We start from the raw sequence: 21,578 nt of genomic DNA on the forward strand, positions 1-21,578 counted from the left end.
GGAACTTAAGGTAGTAATGATGTTCATAACATCATTCGATTCATACATATAAAGCTATCTTATTCGAATGTTTAAACTTGTAATCACTAGAACATAGTTTAGTTAATTCTAAACTTGTTCGCAAACAAAAGTTAATCCTTCTAACTTGACTTTTAAAATCAACTAAACACATGTTCTATATCTATATGATATGCTAACTTAATGATTTAAAACCTGGAAACACGAAAAACACCGTAAAACCGGATTTACGCCGTCGTAGTAACACCGCGGGCTGTTTTGGGTTAGTTAATTAAAAACTATGATAAACTTTGATTTAAAAGTTGTTATTCTGAGAAAATGATTTTTATTATGAACATGAAACTATATCCAAAAATTATGGTTAAACTCAAAGTGGAAGTATGTTTTCTAAAATGGTCATCTAGACGTCGTTCTTTCGACTGAAATGACTACCTTTACAAAAATGACTTGTAACTTATTTTTCCGACTATAAACCTATACTTTTCTGTTTAGATTCATAAAATAGAGTTCAATATGAAACCATAGCAATTTGATTCACTCAAAACGGATTTAAAATGAAGAAGTTATGGGTAAAACAAGATTGGATAATTTTTCTCATTTTTGCTACGTGAAAATTGGTAACAAATCTATTCCAACCATAACTTAATCAACTTGTATTGTATACTATGTAATCTTGAGATACCATAGACACGTATACAATGTTTCGACCTATCATGTCGACACATCTATATATATTTCGAAACAACCATAGACACTCTATATGTGAATGTTGGAGTTAGCTATACAGGGTTGAGGTTGATTCCAAAATATATATAGTTTGAGTTGTGATCAATACTGAGATACGTATACACTGGGTCGTGGATTGATTCAAGATAATATTTATCGATTTATTTCTGTACATCTAACGGTGGACAACTAGTTATAGGTTACTAACGAGGACAGCTGACTTAATAAACTTAAAACATAAAAATATATTAAAAGTGTTGTAAATATATTTTGAACATACTTTAATATATATGTATATATTGTTATAGGTTCGTGAATCAACAGTGGCCAAGTCTTACTTCCCGACGAAGTAAAAATCTGTGAAAGTGAGTTATAGTCCCACTTTTAAAATCTAATATTTTTGGGATGAGAATACATGCAGGTTTTATAAATGATTTACAAAATAGACACAAGTACGTGAAACTACATTCTATGGTTGAATTATTGAAATCGAATATGCCCCTTTTTATTAAGTCTGGTAATCTAAGAATTAGGGAACAGACACCCTAATTGACGCGAACCCTAAAGATAGATCTATCGGGCCCAACAAGCCCCATCCAAAGTACCGGATGCTTTAGTACTTCGAAAAATATATCATATCCGAAGGGTGTCCCGGAATGATGGGGATATTCTTATATATGCATCTTGTTAATGTCGGTTACCAGGTGTTCACCATATGAATGATTTTTATCTCTATGTATGGGATGTGTATTGAAATATGAAATCTTGTGGTCTATTATTATGATTTGATATATATATAGGTTAAACCTATAACTCACCAACATTTTTGTTTACGTTTTAAGCATGTTTATTCTCAGGTGATTATTAAGAGTTTCCGCTGTCGCATACTTAAATAAGGACGAGATTTGGAGTCCATGCTTGTATGATATTGTGTAAAAACTGCATTCAAGAAACTTATTTTGTTGTAACATATTTGTATTGTAAACCATTATGTAATGGTCGTGTGTAAACAGGATATTTTAGATTATCATTATTTGATAATCTACGTAAAGCTTTTTAAACCTTTATTGATGAAATAAAGGTTATGGTTTGTTTTAAAATGAATGCAGTCTTTGAAAAACGTCTCATATAGAGGTCAAAACCTCGCAACGAAATCAATTAATATGGAACGTTTTTAATTAATAAGAACGGGACATTTCAGTACCCAAGAAGGGAGGAATGACCGTAATCCAAAATGAGAATAATGAACTTATTCCAACACTATAGATTATCGTAAACTAAACGATGCAACTCAGAATGATCATTTTCCATTACCATTCATTGATCAAATGTTGGAACGTCTATCAGGAAATGAGTTCTATTAATTGTTTCCTAGACGGGTTTTTCGGCTACTTTCAAATTCCTCTCGATCCAAAGGACTAAGAAAAGACAACCTTCACCTGTCCTTATGGAATATTTGCCTATCGATGTATGGCTGATGTTTGTTAGAGATAGTACCAGCTTCAAGTTTCGAAAGGTAACCATAATACCTTTAGTTTTCAAGAGATGTCTAATAGATAAAGGATATGTTAGTTGAGAGTTCATTGATCTCAGGATAATACGAGCAATTAAATTTAAGAAATCGTTCAGTATACATGAGAACTTGTCTTTAGAAATAGTTTCAGAATGTAGCTTTAAGATTTATGGTTTCAGTTTCATGTCGAATCATAGATTAAAACTTGACTAGAATAACATCTAGTTGCAAACCAAAAAGGAAGAAATGTTTAGAGTACTTCATAAATGTCTAAGGTAACTCCTTCAGAGTAAGAAAAGTGTTTTCGTACAAATGGCGAGTCGGTCTATTATTTACTTATGAGTTTAAATGTGGATGAGAATAAATGTGAATCATTGATTATAAGGTATTGTTTCTACCATGAAGGAACCTTTGCTTCCTTGTTCAAAAGATCGTAGTATTGATGTTTACGAGAGCGTCGTGGTTTGGCCATGAAATACTGGAAGTAGAAACTTCTTAACAAATAACATAGCAAAGAAGAGATGATGTACGTAAAGAGGTAAGTCTCGTTCTTGCACGGAGAATGAGAATAAAGGTGATACAAACACATTGGAGAGCAATACGAAAGTTTTAATAATAAACAAAAGTAATTTTTGAAAAGTTGCGACATTGGTTATAACAATATAAACAAAACAGAGCTATTGGTAAAACTTGAGTTATGTACAACACATACTATTTTACGTGAGATAATTTGAACATTAATAAAAAATTTGATTAAAAGAATGTTTAATTTGATAAAACAAAAGTAAATTGATAAAAATGCGATAGTGTTCATATAATTAGTGAAAGTAATTTTAGAGGAGGTGATGAAATGATATTCATAGTAAAACTAGGGTTACGTAAAATTTGTAAAGTAATTTCGATTTAATCAAAGTGGAAATTTGTAGAAGCGAAAGTATAATTTGATATGTACTAGTCAAAATATGTATAGGTAAATTTATGTATAGATCGCATAAGTGAAAAATCATTTTCTTTATAAATTCGGGGATAATTTGAAAATAAAGACACGTGTAAGAAATATTTAAAAAATAGGATATTTGTATTTAAGGGTTTATTTGTTTGAGAAAAATTGATTGGAGATTTTAAAATTCCGGAGGATAATTGTCTAATAATCGTTTCGAGGTAGTGAAAACTAATGAATTGACTCTTATCAGGGCATGAGTCCTTGGACTCGAAATGTTAACATTAAAATTAGAAGGATGATAATGTGATTATCATCAAATGAGTAAATCCCTCGGATTTAGAGTTATGTATGAAAGAACTTCAAATAAGATTTGCAACTTTGAATCGTTCGAATGATAGTGAGAGTTCGAGAACTCGGCATAAATAATCTGGCAGCCGCATAGACAAGTATAAATAAATGCTAAAGCAGTGACTTTCAACTATGTAATGATTGTTTGAATTCAGCCTTAATTGGTCTGAGAGGAGGATACGTTAAAGTATGATGGAATCATTTCAATTGTTACAGCAGTTTTTTAGATGAGTTTAGCTCAAGCCACAACTTGAGATAGTGTATTTCACCTCTAGTTTTCGAGTTGACAATGATCGATTATTGTTGGAGTATGGCACCATTACTTGCATGGTGCCAAGTAGTCTATTATAAGTAGATGTACGAGTACAGAAGTTTCTTGACTATGATAGTTAAAATGATACATGTATGGAGGTTCCATTTTTCAGAAGATTATGCATATGAGATATTTATCATCTCGACATAGATAATGTAATATTGGACATGGTGTTTGTAATATCGACGTTGGAGGGTTCAAATGACCTAGGTTTTTGAAAGTCATATGAAAATTTACACCAAAAGTGTAATAACAGAGAGGATCTGGATATAACAAGTGATGATTAATTATCAATGATCAGGAGATATCCATTTAGGATGAATGAATTTCAAGATTTGATTGTCTACAACTTTTTATGGTACATAAAAGTTTGTTAAATGAGTATGAGATAGATATATAGTTTGATTAGAATGAGTTCTTCGTATCTACTAAATATCAAGATGATCATTTTTCTCTTTTCATGCCTTTGCATTTGGTTTTTGAACAGATAGCTTGAGAGTTTTTCTTTGATTCACTTTCTATTCCATACGTCATGATATTGGAATATCTCTATGAATTACCGTAATATAATCATGTTGGCCACCGTCATTATATTTCACTAATTCATATTTCCTTTCTAAGGTCACTCCATAAGGTCAGGATATGGGATCAATGATGACTTCTAATATAGTGTGTTAAGGACAGCAGTAATCTTAGCTGGATCGACAACATGTCGGTTTTAAGCCAAAACTTGCACTTTGGAAAAGTTTGCATAGAGTTGTTCTTTTTCTCAAGAATGAGTTTGCAAATGTTGCTCACGTCCTTTCTCACTCTTGGAGCCGTTCGAAATGTCATCCGTGAAAACAGTTACTAACTTATGGTTTGCTAGTTTTAAGATGCAGTCTTTATAGACTTGGTTAACCTTCATATCTTTGATAGTTATGGAAGTTGTGGAAGATGTAGTCAGATGGGGAAATTATGAAACATCGTGGTAAGAGTTGGTGTAGTTGGACGAACCATGATTCTTCACTACATAAGGCTGTATAGAAGTTTGATAAATCTGATAGAATAAAGATGAATATGATATAAACGAAACACTTTATATTATTAAGAACGGGGCATTAAGTAAGCCTTTTTAATACAAAATTCGGATATAGAAATGTTTTAAGGCATAGCCTTTACATAGATGAGAAATTGGAATAGGATAAACTAGGAAATATTAGGATTGAAGTAGTCTTCATATTTCTTCTTCTCGTCCTCAACCTTCTTCATAAACTTCTCAACTTTCTCATTCTTCGCCTTTTGTATCTCATACAGGAACTCGAGCCGGTTTTCCTCCATCTTCAATCTAAAGTTAACATCTTCTCTTAGGTAGGCAAGAGATTACTTCCCCCATCGGGAATTTCTATCACCTTCATACTTCACCAACTTTATCTCCTTCTTTAGCTCAGCATTTTCTTCCATGAGCTTCCTGATCGCTAGGTCTTTTTCCTTCATTTGAACATCGATCCTTGCAATATGACGAATTAGGCCATCGGTAGTTTTTCGCAGATTCATGATCTCGTACTTGGCATCAACTTCTTCGTAGGAAGGAGATCGGGATCTTTTCTTTGACGGGCCATCTTCTTTAAAATCAGCAGGGCGTTTCCCTTTACTTTCCGTTCTTGGAGTCGGGTAGTATTCGGGAGAATTAGGTAAAGTATCCGAACTATAGTTTGGTGAGGGTGGACCACTAATGCCATAAGGTGGACTTTGGACTGGTCTTGCAGTTAAAGGATATCCAGTATCTTCTTCGATAGCAGGTTTGAAGTGAGTCATTACTTCAGATGGTTTGAAAAGAATTGTCTTGTTGTTTTTATTAACGCTTGACATCCTATCATTAGGAAAGAGACTTTGATTAGCATTTTAAGCCAAGATTATCAAGGCAAGGTTGTTAAGATTATAAAGCAATCCTAAGTGCTTTAAAGTCTAAGGCAGGAAAGGTTATAGTTTCCTAGATTGCTAAGGCACTCTAGTTAGCAAGTAAGGCACACATAAAGATGCAATCCTGGTTCTCTATAACAGCCTGGTTTGCTCTGATACCACTCTGTAACGTCCTCCATATAGGGACTGGAAGAAACGTCACTAATATCAAACAAACCAACATATTATAATAAACGAGAACAATACTAAATGATAAAATCAAACTTTATTGAGAGTACGCAGCGAAAAATGAAATGTCGTTACAAAGGAATAAAGTAAATGTTTAAATGCAATAGTAATAAATGCGATATCTCTTGATCCTATGTCCAAGTAGCATCACATAAGCAGTAGATAAATAACTTGATCAAACAGCACCTGAGACAAAACATGCTAAAGTGTCAACAAAAAAGGTTGAGTGAAGTTCATAGGTTTAATAAATAAGTTTGACCGTTGTTTTAGACCACAAGATTTAGTTTGTAAAGTTGATCTCCAGCAGGATCAAAAAGTTATGCCAAGGCGTGATATTTAAACTAAACGTTCAAGTTTGCCCCAATGACAAGTTGTGTCTGTCCTTATCGGTTTAATTTCATTATTAAGTAATACAAAGACTTAGTCAAATATCGAGGACGTTACTCCTGATAGGCCTACCCCCAATAATTAAGTATGCAATCAACGAACAATTAAAAATATCACTGTAGGGACTTAGTTAGACATAGCCGGGTATAACATAGTTTTAGCAGTTGGTACTTGTGTCTAAAGTGTAAAATGTAAAAACAGCATGTGTCTCACACCAATAAAAGTAAGTATGTTTGCTAGCAATAAAGAGTAGGGCGATGAGTTTACCTTAGTAAGTAGAGAGAGATGATGATTATTCCTTGGAATAGAAAGTTGGAACGAACAGAAAGTCAACCTATTGACATTTAAGAGTAGTAAGTGTTTTTGCCCATGTTTAAGTAAATGTTAAAGTATGATAGTGTTTTAAGTATAGTTCATTTTCCTTTTTTAGTAAGTTTCTAGTTTGAGAAAGTTTCCACTTTTAGTAGGTTTCTTATCTTAGTAAGTTTCTATAACTAGAAAGTTTCTACTTTAAGAGTATTTTCCATTTTAGGATACTTGCCGTATTAGATAAGCTTCCAATCACCCCTTTCCTTTCGAATGGCCATTTCAGGTCTAGGGGCTTGAGCTATAGGTCCCTTTAAATCGGAAATCCAAACCCTTCCGCCTAGAGTTTCGTAGAAACCATTCGTCAAGAAAGTTCGAAGATCTATACATCTCTAATACATATCCCAAAATATTTTTATGTGTTATAATATAACTAGTAGGTTATAGGTGTTAGTAATAGTAATAGTGTATACATGTTAATTAATTGTATAAGTAGTATTAGGGTTTCATTAATTAGGGTTAGTTATGTAGTGACCCGAACTTTTCCATGTTTATATATATATATTAAATTAAATTGTTATTTACATGATTAAGTGTTTCCAACATGTTAAGCAATCAAACTTGTTAAGACTTGATTAATTGAAATAGGTTTCATATAGACAATTGACCACCCAAGTTGACCGGTGATTCACGAACGTTAAAACTTGTAAAAACTATACGATGACATATATATGGTTATATATATAGTTAACATGATTTTATTATAAGTATGTATCTCATTAGGTATTTTAAAAATGAGTTATATACATAAAAATGAGACTATTAATTTAAGAAACTCGAAAACGATATATATAACGATTATCGTTATAACAACGTCTTACTAGGTACATATGAATCATATTAAGATATTGATACACTTGGTTAATTATGTTAAATGATAAGTAAATATATTATTAAGTGTATTAACAATGAAATACATATGTAAAAATAAGACTACTAACTTAATGATTTCGAAACGAGACATATATGTAACGATTATCGTTGTAACGACATTTAACTGTATATATATCATACTAAGATATATTATATATCATAATATCATGATAATATAACAATTTAACATCTCATTTGTTATAATAAACAATGGGTTAACAACATTCAACAAGATCGTTAACCTAAAGGTTTCAAAACAACATTTACATGTAACGACTAACGATGACTTAACGACTCAGTTAAAATGTATATACATGTAGTGTTTTAATATGTATTCATACACTTTTGAAAGACTTCAAGACACTTATCAAAATACTTCTACTTAACAAAAATTCTTACAATTACATCCTCGTTCAGTTTCATCAACAATTCTACTCGTATGCACCCGTATTCGTACTCGTACAATACACAGCTTTTAGATGTATGTACTATTGGTATATACACTCCAATGATCAGCTATTAGCAGCCCATGTGAGTCACCTAACACATGTGGGAAACATCATTTGGAAACTAGCATGAAATATCTCATAAAATTACAAAAATATGAGTAATCATTCATGACTTATTTACATGAAAACAAAATTACATATTCTTTATATCTAATCCATACACCAACGACCAAAAACACCTACAAACACTTTCATTCTTCAATTTTCTTCATCTAATTGATCTCTCTCAAGTTCTATCTTCAAGTTCTAAGTGTTCTTCATAAATTCCAAAAGTTCTAGTTTCATAAAATCAAGAATACTTCCAAGATTGCAAGTTTACTTCCAAGTTTTCTAAATCCATTCCAAGTAATCATCCAAGATCAAGAAACCTTTGTTACTTACAGTAGGTTATCTTTCTAATACAAGGTAATAATCATATTCAAATTTTAATTCAATTTCTATAACAATAACAATCTTATTTCGAGTGGAAATCTTACTTGAAATTGTTTTCGTGTCATGATTCTGCTTCAAGAACTTTCAAGCCATCCAAGGATCCTTTGAAGCTAGATCTATTTTTCTCATTTCCAGTAGGTTTATCCAAGGAACTTTAGGTAGTAATGATGTTCATAACATCATTCGATTCATACATATAAAGCTATCTTATTCGAAGGTTTAAACTTGTAATCACTAGAACATAGTTTAGTTAATTCTAAACTTGTTCGCAAATAAAAGTTAATCCTTCTAACTTGACTTTTAAAATCAACTAAACACATGTTCTATATCTATATGATATGCTAACTTAATGATTTAAAACCCGGAAACACGAAAAACACCGTAAAACTGAATTTACGCCGTCGTAGTAACACCGCGGGCTGTTTTGGGTTAGTTAATTAAAAACTATGATAAACTTTGATTTAAAAGTTGTTATTCTGGGAAAATGATTTTTATTATGAACATGAAACTATATCCAAAAATTATGGTTAAACTCAAAGTAGAAGTATGTTTTCTAAAATGGTCATCTAGACGTCGTTCTTTCGACTGAAATGACTACCTTTACAAAAACGACTTGTAACTTATTTTTCCGACTATAAACCTATACTTTTTCTGTTTAGATTCATAAAATAGAGTTCAATATGAAACCATAGCAATTTGATTCACTCAAAACGGATTTAAAATGAAGAAGTTATGGGTAAAACAAGATTGGATAATTTTTCTCATTTTAGCTACGTGAAAATTGGTAACAAATCTATTCCAACCATAACTTAATCAACTTGTATTATATATTATGTAATCTTGAGATACCATAGACACATATACAATGTTTCGACCTATCATGTCGACACATCTATATATATTTCGGAACAACCATAGACACTCTATATGTGAATGTTGGAGTTAGCTATACAGGGTTGAGGTTGATTCCAAAATATATATAGTTTGAGTTGTGATCAATACTGAGATACGTATACACTGGGTCGTGGATTGATTCAAGATAATATTTATCAATTTATTTCTGTACATCTAACTGTGGACAACTAGTTGTAGGTTACTAACGAGGACAGCTGACTTAATAAACTTAAAACATCAAAATATATTAAAAGTGTTGTAAATATATTTTGAACATACTTTGATATATATGTATATATTGTTATAGGTTTGTGAATCAACCAGTGGCCAAGTCTTACTTCCCGACGAAGTAAAAATCTGTGAAAGTGAGTTATAGTCCCACTTTTAAAATCTAATATTTTTGGGATGAGAATACATGCAGGTTTTATAAATGATTTACAAAATAGACACAAGTACGTGAAACTACATTCTATAGTTGAATTATCGAAATTGAATATGCCCTTTTTTATTAAGTCTGGTAATCTAAGAATTAGGGAACAAACACCCTAATTGACGCGAATCCTAAAGATAGATCTATTGGGCCTAACAAACCCCATCTAAAGTACCGGATGCTTTAGTACTTCGAAATTTATATCATATCGGAAGGGTGTCCCGGAATGATGGGGATATTCTTATATATGCATCTTGTTAATGTCGGTTACCCGGTGTTCACCATATGAATGATTTTTATCTCTATGTATGGGATGTGTATTGAAATATGAAATCTTGTGGTCTATTGTTACGATTTGATATATATAGGTTAAACCTATAACTCACCAACATTTTTGTTGACGTTTAAAGCATGTTTATTCTCAGGTGAATACTAAGAGCTTCCGCTGTTGCATACAAAAATAAGGACAAGATTTGGAGTCCATGTTTGTATGATATTGTGTAAAAACTGCATTCAAGAAACTGATTTCGATGTAACATATTTGTATTGTAAACCATTATGTAATGGTCGTGTGTAAACAGGATATTTTAGATTATCATTATTTGATAATCTACGTAAAGCTTTTTAAACCTTTATTTATGAAATAAAGGTTATGGTTTGTTTTAAAAATGAATGCAGTCTTTGAAAAACATCTCATATAGAGGTCAAAACCTCGCAACGAAATCAATTAATATGGAACGTTTTTAATCAATAAGAACGGGACATTTCAGTTGGTATCCGAGCGTTGGTCTTAGAGAACCAGAAAATTTGCATTAGTGTGTCTTATCGAGTTTGTTAGGATGCATTAGTGAGTCTGGACTTCGACCGTGTTTTCTTTAAAAATGATTGCTTAACATTTTTGTTGGAAACTATATATTATTAACATTTATATATTATGTGATATATTAATCTCTTAACATGTTTGATATTGTGTGATAGATGTCTACCTCTAGCACAAATCCCATTGACTCACCTAATAATAACGAAGAGTCGAATATATATTGGACTGATTCACAAGTTCCCGAAGAAGAACCGGAAGAAGAATCAGAACCGGAAGAGGAGGAACCGGAGGAGGAAATAGAACCGGTGGGGGAAATAATAAAATGGTTAAGTAAAAGAAAATCCTCAACCAACCGACCAAGGTTAATTATGGTAATGGTGTTTCCGCCAAGGAAGCAAAATATTGGGAGGATTACCAATTCTCCGATGAATCGGATTTCGACGAGAATTCCGATGATGTTATAGAAATTACCCCAACTGAATTTAAAAAGGCAAAAGAAAATAATAAGGGAAAGGGCATAAAAATAGAGAAATCTAATTCCAACCCCGATGAACTTTATATGTATCGTCAACCCCCGAAGCCCTTAAGTTGTAACAATTGTAACATCCCGCCTTTTTCCATTTACTTTTCCGTTATACTAATATAAAGTCCGTTATATGTTTATAACATCTCCCGTTAATACGCGTTTTAAATTATCTCGTTTAGGTAATTCCCGCACCCGAACGAAAGTTGAGGGACTAAACTTGACAAGGGATCAAACCCTTGACTAGGTCAAAGGGTCAAACCCCTTTCACCCATTCATTTCCACCTCCATCTCTCTCTCTTTCTCTCTAGCAAGAACACACTCAAAACCAAATTCATTCAATCATCATCTAAATTCGATCTAGGAGGCTTACAACAAAATAAATTACATATTCGTGATCCTCTCTTCATCCTCTTCATTTTGGTACCAACCTCATCTCGTTTGGGTAACATTTCTAAAACACTAGTTTTCTTTAAATTTGTGTTCTTGACTTAAAAGTATGTTAATTAGTGTCTATGGCTCATTGTGATGTCGTGTATGTAATTTGTATGCTCGATTTGTTGTTTTTGGTGTAACTAGTTCATTATGAAAATTACTTGCTAAATCCTTAATTTTGGATGATCAAATGTTATTAGATTGTTAATGTGCATGTTTTAAAAGTGTTACTAGTATCGTTAGCTTCATTTTGATGTATAGATTGATTAAAGAAACTTCATAAACGCGATTATTGATTTTGTGAACTTTTGGTTAGGGTTGACAACTCTTAAAACGAACTTTTGATGCGTTGAATGCTTGTTAATGTTATGGATAAGTGTTTAGTTGCATTACATGTTTCATTACCTTCAAAACGGCATATCATATGTATAAATTGGATTCCCGAAACTTAAATTGCAATTGATAAACTTGAAACTTGAAAATAAACCTCTATTAATCACTTGTCGGGATTTCGGTTATAGTATATGATGTTTTTGCTTGATGAAAAGTGCTTAGTTGCGTTCCTTGTCGAAAGAGCTTTCCGATGATATAAGATACATATCTTGATTGTTTACGGGTCATGAAATGTGTTGGTTTGTGTTTTGGTTCGTGCACTTAGGAAATACAGCAAACAGGGCCTGGAAAACGATCTGGACGCCGTCTAGCTTCTCGGGACGCCGTCCCAAACTTAAAACCGGGACGCCGTCTAGCTTCTCGGGACGCCGTCCCAACCTTAAAAACGGGACGCCGTCTAGCCAATTGGGACGCCGTCCCATTGTACTAAAACGGGCTGTTTACTTTGGTCATTTGACATAAAAATGTTTGCTATGCTACGGACCTCCGATTAACATGAAACTTGGCCAACATGCTCATATATGATTATATAACTTAGAAAAATTGTCGGATACCCAACCCGACCCCGTTGACTTTTCTGTTGACTTTGACCCGACCAAGTTGACTTTTAATCAAACTTAACCAAATAATTGTGCAATCGTTCTAACTGATGGATTTCAATACATAAACAAAGTCACAAACCCATTTTGTTACATATAAATTCGTGTGTATATGTATATATAAAGCGGAAGCAATTTCAAGTTTATGCATGTAAAGTTTAACCCTTTTAAATTTGAAATCCATTAAAGATCTAGTCTTGAAAATACACTTAAATGTAAATAGAGCTAGTTAGATGTTTATACCTACTCCAAAATGGAGGTGAAGAACTAGGATGAAGAAGATGATGTAGATGAAGAAAACTTCTAACTTGAAGCCTCAAATCTTTGATACCCACAAGCAATAATCAACACCCAAGACTTGGTTAGGATTTTAGACACTTAATTACTTGCAAAAATCAACCAAGAGGAGAGGAAATTGCAAGTATTATTTTCAAAATGCTAGAGTCAAAGAGTGTGTTAAAAGTTGCACCAATGCATGTGTATTAGTCATAATTATATGGAGTAATCAAGGAAGGGTGGTTGGCACCTAGGAGCCTTCAAAAAAATGGCCCCCCACCCCTTCCATTTATTTTATATTTTATTACATATTTATAAAACATACATGCATTTAGTTGTAAGTATTTTATTTTATAAGCCTTTTATAAAATAAAATGCAACACACATATGTTACATACACTTTATATTATTTATAACCTATATAAATAATATACAACATGTAGTAACTTATAATTATCCAAATAATTATATCTAGCATTTATTTTAGAAAACCAATTTCTAAAATTCAAGTGTCGTGTATTTGCTTTAATGATCCGATTGTCAAAACAAATACATAAAGTGTTGATAGCTTGTTATTGGGTATGACCCGACTTGGATCACAACATGTAAGCCACATTAATTTATTATGTCTCTCGGGCACAAGAAAATCCTTCAATCTCCCACTTGCACGAGAAACATAAGGAATTAATGCAAGTGACAGATACCACCTAACGACCGTCCATCACCCCCAACATGTTATGACTTAGTGCCATTCAATAACATCATCCCTTTCGAGTTTCCATTTCGAATATGATTTAGGTGAATCTTTCAATATATCCTTTTGCCCTAGATGTCATGTTAAATCCAAGAGACATAGAATGATCACTCTCTTATAGATTTAACTTTGTCAGGCCTTAGACATCTGACTCTCAACGAATAAGAGGGACAAATTCCATCTTGACTACATACGTCCTAGACATTACACTTCGTACCATACCTGAAACCTCCCTTATGTACTACCATGTTTCAGAATAGCGAAGGAAAGAATCAAGGCACAATATTCGGTGAATATCTGAACCCAATATGTGTCTCAGGTCAGAGGATATAATGATATTCTCCTTTACTCAAGATTACATGTGATCAACCACAAAGGTTCCATATAGTAATCTTGAGAGCGGGTCTTCCAATATTTGTGTCCCACAAATATCTATGAACCTTGGTTGCAACCTTGCCCTACATTCACCATTTGAATGTTAACCAATCCAAGTTCATAATAGTCTAGACCTCACACTTGTTCCCACAAATGTGATCAACTACGGAATTTAGAATAATAATTTATTCATGGATAAAATATGCTAAATTGGAACATGACTCATAATTTAAATTAATACCATAATTATATTAATGAGTTTGAACTAATTCGTTCCGTTACAATACATAAAGTAGATCAATTCCAATCACTAGAATGTCGAAGCCCTAATGCACAAACATGTCCCTCATGTTTTGGCCCATGTAAAAGCTTCGTGAGTGGATCCGCAACATTTTGATCTGTGTGAACTTTGTGAATACATATCTTTCCCTTTTCAACCTCATCCCTAATGTAGTTGAATCTCCGCTCAATGTGACGAGTCTTTTGATGAGCACGAGGTTCCTTGATTTGAGCAATCGCACCCTCGTTGTCACAAAAGATCTCAAGAGGGTCCTGAATGGAAGGGACCACTCCTAAGTCGTCGATGAATTTCTTCATCCATGCAGCTTCCTGAGCTGCCAATGAGGCGGCAATGTACTCCGACTCTGTAGTGGATAACGCAACAACTTCCTGTTTCGCACTCTTCCAAGAGACCGCACCACCATTTAACATGAATACATAACCGGATTGTGACCGAGAGTCATCTCGATCAGTTTGGAAACTCGCGTCCACGTAACCTTTTACAACGAGTTCCTCCTCACCAGACCCATATATTAGAAACATATCCTTAGTCCTTCTAAGGTATTTCAATATACATTTAACCGCAGTCCAATGACTATTTCCTGGGTTATTCTGGTATCTACTTGTCAAGCTTAGAGCGCATGACACATCCGGTCTAGTACATATCATTGCATACATGATAGACCCAATAGCAGATGCGTATGGGACTTTCTTCATTCTCTCTTGTTCATCTTTCGTGGTAGGACACTGAGATGAACTGAGAACGGTTCCTCTTTGAATAGGTACCAAACCTTTCTTAGAGTTTTCCATCTTGAACCTTTTCAAGACCTTATCAATGTATGTACTTTGACTTAAGCCTATCAATCTCTTGGATCTATTCCTATAGATTCCAATCCCCAATATATATTGTGCTTCTCCAAGATCCTTAATGGAGAAGCAACTTTTTAACCAAGTTTTGACCTCTTGCATTGTGGTTATATCATTCCCAAATAATAATACGTCATCCACATATAGCACAAGGAACATTATGGAGCTCCCACTAGCCTTCTTGTATACACAAGCTTCATCACCATTTTTAATAAAGCCAAATTTCTTTGCCTCTTCATTAAAACGATGATTCCACATTCTCGATGCTTGTTTCAACCCATAGATTGATTTCTTTAACTTGCATACTTTTTTAGGATTTTTCGGATCGACAAAACCTTCGGGCTGTGCCATATAGACATCTTCCTCAAGATATCCATTTAGGAAAGCGGTTTTGACATCCATTTGCCAAATTTCATAATCATAATGAGCAGCGATGGCAAATAATATCCTAATAGACTTTAGCATTGCCACAGGCGAGAAGGTCTCATCATAGTCAACCCCTTGAGTTTGAGTGAAACCCTTTGCTACAAGTCTAGCTTTGTATGTATCCAAGTTTCCATGTATGTCGGTTTTCATCTTGAAAATCCACTTGCAATCAACTAGCTTAGAGCTAGGAGGTTGCTCAACAAGTTCCCAAACTTGGTTTTCATACATGGATTGCATCTCGGCGTTCATGGCTTCCTGCCATTTATCTTTATCTATCCTTGATAAAGCATCTTTGTAGTTTGTCGGTTCATCCAAATCAACCGTATAGCAACCATCCACGAGAAACCCATATCTCTCGGGAGGATTACTAATCCTACTAGATCTTCGAACGTCTTGTGTACCTTGATCATCCACTTGATCATTTTCAGCATCCTCATGTTGAGTGCTAGTGTCAACCAATTGTGTATCATCGGCTTGATCTTGTACCTCTACAAGATCTATTTTTCTTTCACCATCACCTTCCATAAGGAACTTGGTTTCAAGGAATTCCGCTTTCCGAGCTACAAATACCGTTTGCTCGGATGGATCATAGAAGTAATATCCCATGTCATCTTTGGGATATCCTATGAAGATACACTTTGTGGATCGAGCATGTAGCTTATTTGCTACATAACGCTTAGGATAAGCTTCACATCCCCATACTTTCAAGTATGAAAGAGAAGGAGGTTTTCCAAACCACATCTCATGAGGAGTTCGTTCCACTTTCTTGGTTGGGGCCATATTTAAAATACGAGCCGCGGAGCTTAGACAATAACCCCAAAATGATAGAGGTAACGAGCTTCTAGCCATCATAGATCGAACCATATCCATTAGGGTTCGGTTCCTCCTTTCGGATACTCCATTAAGTTGGGGTGTTCCGGGTGGAGTAAGTTGTGAGATGATCCCACAACTCCTAAGATGATCTTGGAAGGCATCGCTTAGGTATTCACCTCCTCTATCGGTACGAAGTACCTTGATTGTCCTATTGAGTTGATTTTGTACTTCGTTTTGATATTCTTTGAATGCTTTAAACGTTTCGTCCTTGTGTCTTAGTAAATAGACATATCCGAAACGACTAAAGTCATCAATGAAAGTAACAAAGTATCTTTCACCATTCCTAGTTATGGGTTTAAAGGGTCCACATACATCCGAATGTATTAAACCCAATAAATCTTTAGCCCTTTCATGAGTGCCTTTGAAAGGTGCTTTAGTCATCTTGCCTTGTAAACAAGATTCACATACATCAAACGAATCCATTTCATTTGATTTCAAAAGTCCATTCCTTTGAAGTGTATGCATTCGGTTCTTGTTTATATGTCCAAGGCGACAATGCCATAAATAGGAATCACTCAAATCCCTTTTGAGTTTCTTGGTGCTAGTATGGTATATTGAGCTATTAGATGATGCATCATCATGAACCAATTCATAAATTCCATTTGAAGGCGTAGCCTTGAAATAGAATATATCATCTTTAGAAAAATGGATATCATTATCAATAAAATTAACATTGAAACCACATTGTCTTAAGCGAGAAATAGAAATAATGTTTCGACATAAATCCGGTGCATACAAAACATTTTCTAAAATAAGCTCCAATCCACTTGGAAGCTTCAAAACAAATTCTCCTTGAGCTTTAACATGCACCTTTGCACCATTGCCCATATAGAGACTTGATGTTCCCGCTTTATGATCACTTCTTTTGAACCCCTGCAAAGAATTGCAAATATGAGTTCCACATCCCGTGTCTAATACCCATGTATTAGAAGAAGTAATACTAAGCTCTATATATACCATATATATATTACCTGAGGTTTGCCCTGCATCCCTCTTGTCCTTCAACTCTTTAAGATAGACCGGACAGTTTCGTTTCCAATGACCCATCTCACCGCAACCGAAACATGGGTCTTCCTTGGGGTTTGCCTTCTCGGCTACCTTTTGCTTCTTGGCCTTGTTGATGGTTGGGGTAACCATCTTCCCCTTCCCTTTGCCTTGATGGACGGGTCCTTTTCTCTTAGCCACCTTTGGCTTAGAGGTGTTACCTTTAGACCCACCTTGATCGATTGCTAACACGGGTAAAGCTCTTTTACCCATGCTTGTTTCCGCCGTCCTAAGCATACCATGAAGCTCACCTATGCTCTTATCCATCCCATTCATGTTGTAATTAATTACAAATTGATCAAACCTCTTTGATAGGGAGTTAAGGATAAGATCGGTGGCTAACTCATTAGATATGTTAAGGTTGAGACGGTTAGCACGATCGATAAGGCTTTTCATCTTAAGTACATAAGATGAAACCGATTGGGATTCGTCCATACGACAAGCATGAAGCGCCCGAACCGTTTCGAAACGCTCAACACGTGCTTGTTGGAGAAACATCTCCTTCAATTGTGTTATCATGTCGTAAGCGCTATGATGCTCGAAATCCTTTTGGAGTTCGGGTATCATAGTCCCAAGCATTAAGCATGAGACTTGAAGGGAGTCGTGGCAATACTTATCGTAAGAGGCCATTGCCTCCACATCACTCTCATCCGGTTGGTCGGGAATGGGGTCCTCAAGCACATACATTTTATCCTCTTGTTTGAGGACAATCCGAAGATTGCGGAACCAATCCATAAAATTTGTATGGTTGAGTTTGTCTTTCTCGAGGAGAGACCGTAACGATAGGTTGTTAAAGTTAAGTGGTGCGTTGTTCATGTTGTTGTTGTTATTAGCGGCCATCTACAAAATTCAACAAAGTTCTTTTAAGTATCGATTTGGATTTAATAAACAATACCCTTTTAATTTGTTTTATTAAATATTAGAATCCAACGGTAAATCAAATTTCGGTTAGGTGACCTTTATCCCGTCATTTGATTTAGCTAGGTAGTCATAATGACAATTGCAATCCTTTTGCAACTTCTAAGTTATGGGATCATGCAATCCTTTTGCATGGCATATTAATCCCATCAACGCCTATTTGTTCCTCATGCTTCGGTGACCCTAAGTTCATGATTCCCAAATCAAGTCGTCCTACTTGTGTAGACATGTAGACTTAACATACAAGTGGTTAGGTGACCTTTATCCCACAAGCATGCAAAGTGTACTTTATTCATATTAGTTCACTCATGACGGTTAGGTGACCTTTATCCCATCATGAGATTCCTAATATGTCTAAGTGTTTCCACAAAAGGATGGCGTTTAACTTGTTTATCTTGTATTAGTAAAGGGATTTTAGGTTTTCTACATTCTAGTTTAGAAAACAAAGTGCTATACACCAACATGCATTTGGTGTGTAGTATGTTTATGAAAAACCCATTTTCATGTGCCTTTTAGTAACCAATTACTAGTTTTAACCATTTCATTACCTTTTTAAATAAACCATTTTATTCAAGTCTAATAACCAATTATTAGTGTCATTTTGTTATGTTTTATTATAACCATTTTATAATGTATTATGCAAGTGTAATCATGTGATGATCTTGTAGCAACCAAACATACAAACATACACAAACATGCATAGCAAAGTGTTCACAATCAAGAGCCATTTTGGTAGACATTTGTTTAGCCAATAAACAAATGTCACCTAAGGGGTTAAACCAAAGTAAGAGATTTTACCAAAATCTCCCACTTAATCTTGTAATCTTCAAAACTTCATCTTGTAATCTTCACTTTCATTTTACAAAATCATATCCTAATACAATTTTTCTAGAAAATGAAATAACAACCTATTCTATTTTACAAACCAAAATAGAACAAATTACATACAAAATACAAGATTAATTACAACTTTTACAAACCAAAATTACAAAATAATTACAAGCCATATGAATGAATATTACACCCATGAATAATCACCAAATCAATCAACCAAACAAACACATGGCCTAGGCTCGATTGTGAACAACAACATAACATCAAACATGGCCAAAACTTGAAATCCCAAACCCATTTTTGGGACCAAATATTTCGGCCATCACCATACACCCACCAAAACTCAATATTTTTACATTCTACTTTCATGCATGTTGGTAGATTGTAAAGAAAGTGAGTTTACTAGCCAAAAACAAGAAGCATATTAACAAGACTTTGGCTCTAGATACCATTGATGGATTTCAATACATAAACAAAGTCACAAACCCATTTTGTTACATATAAATTCGTGTGTATATGTATATATAAAGCGGAAGCAATTTCAAGTTTATGCATGTAAAGTTTAACCCTTTTAAATTTGAAATCCATTAAAGATCTAGTCTTGAAAATACACTTAAATGTAAATAGAGCTAGTTAGATGTTTATACCTACTCCAAAATGGAGGTGAAGAACTAGGATGAAGAAGATGATGTAGATGAAGAAAACTTCTAACTTGAAGCCTCAAATCTTTGATACCCACAAGCAATAATCAACACCCAAGACTTGGTTAGGATTTTAGACACTTAATTACTTGCAAAAATCAACCAAGAGGAGAGGAAATTGCAAGTATTATTTTCAAAATGCTAGAGTCAAAGAGTGTGTTAAAAGTTGCACCAATGCATGTGTATTAGTCATAATTATATGGAGTAATCAAGGAAGGGTGGTTGGCACCTAGGAGCCTTCAAAAAAATGGCCCCCCACCCCTTCCATTTATTTTATATTTTATTACATATTTATAAAACATACATGCATTTAGTTGTAAGTATTTTATTTTATAAGCCTTTTATAAAATAAAATGCAACACACATATGTTACATACACTTTATATTATTTATAACCTATATAAATAATATACAACATGTAGTAACTTATAATTATCCAAATAATTATATCTAGCATTTATTTTAGAAAACCAATTTCTAAAATTCAAGTGTCGTGTATTTGCTTTAATGATCCGATTGTCAAAACAAATACATAAAGTGTTGATAGCTTGTTATTGGGTATGACCCGACTTGGATCACAACATGTAAGCCACATTAATTTATTATGTCTCTCGGGCACAAGAAAATCCTTCACTAACATGTTTTTATACTTGTACCTTGCATGAAACATGACAATTTGATTCACATGCTATTATGATCGAGTCTTAACGAGCCATAGGACTAATTGAACATCTTTGACCTATTGTGTTTACCGTTATTGATACAAACCTATTGTTTAGGTCAAGACTAGCATTGTTCTTTGCACACGTTTACTTGTCGAAGTACTTTACTACTCGTGCACTCAAGGTGAGATCATAGTCCCACTTTTACTCTTTTTGAACTTATATTGGGATGAGAAAACATAAACGATTCTTTTGAACTAAGTGAACACAAGAACGGGAAAACAAACATTCTACATACGAGTTTAGAACAAAAATCCTCAATTCGATTATCATTAGTTACACTTGCCGGGTGTAAGCGAGAACTTATGTTATATGGCCATATGGGTTGACAACCCTCATCTTTGACGGTTCGCTACCGTCTACGGATGAAATATATTTTCGAGAATCAGTGTTTGTTCTAGCACTAAGTGATGGGGTATACAATGGAAGGAATGTTAAGCTTTGATAATTGGGTGCTCGTGAAACAAACTTTTGGAATGTATTACTATTATTTCATTGATGCAAATCTTGTGGTTCACTTGTACTTACTTACTTAAACCTATGATTTCACCAACGTTTTCGTTGACAGATTTCTATGTTTTTCTCAGGTCTTGCACGATATGTGAAACATGCTTCCGCTTACTATTTGATACTTGCATCCGATGTCGAGTATACATGCATTTCATGGAACGTCTTTTAACTTTACTTTAAACCGTGTCGCCTAGATTTCAATCGTATCTATAACGTTGTAACTTAACTTTTGGTTGAACAATTCTTGTAAACTCTGGGAACAATCTTTATTTTGAAATGAAGGCGACATATTTTGGTCAAACTTTGTCTTAAAGACTTATGACTACGTAACGGGACCTAAGTAGACG

Source organism: Rutidosis leptorrhynchoides, chromosome 7 (assembly GCF_046630445.1).
Source record: "Rutidosis leptorrhynchoides isolate AG116_Rl617_1_P2 chromosome 7, CSIRO_AGI_Rlap_v1, whole genome shotgun sequence".
In the NCBI taxonomy this organism is placed as follows: domain Eukaryota; kingdom Viridiplantae; phylum Streptophyta; class Magnoliopsida; order Asterales; family Asteraceae; genus Rutidosis; species Rutidosis leptorrhynchoides.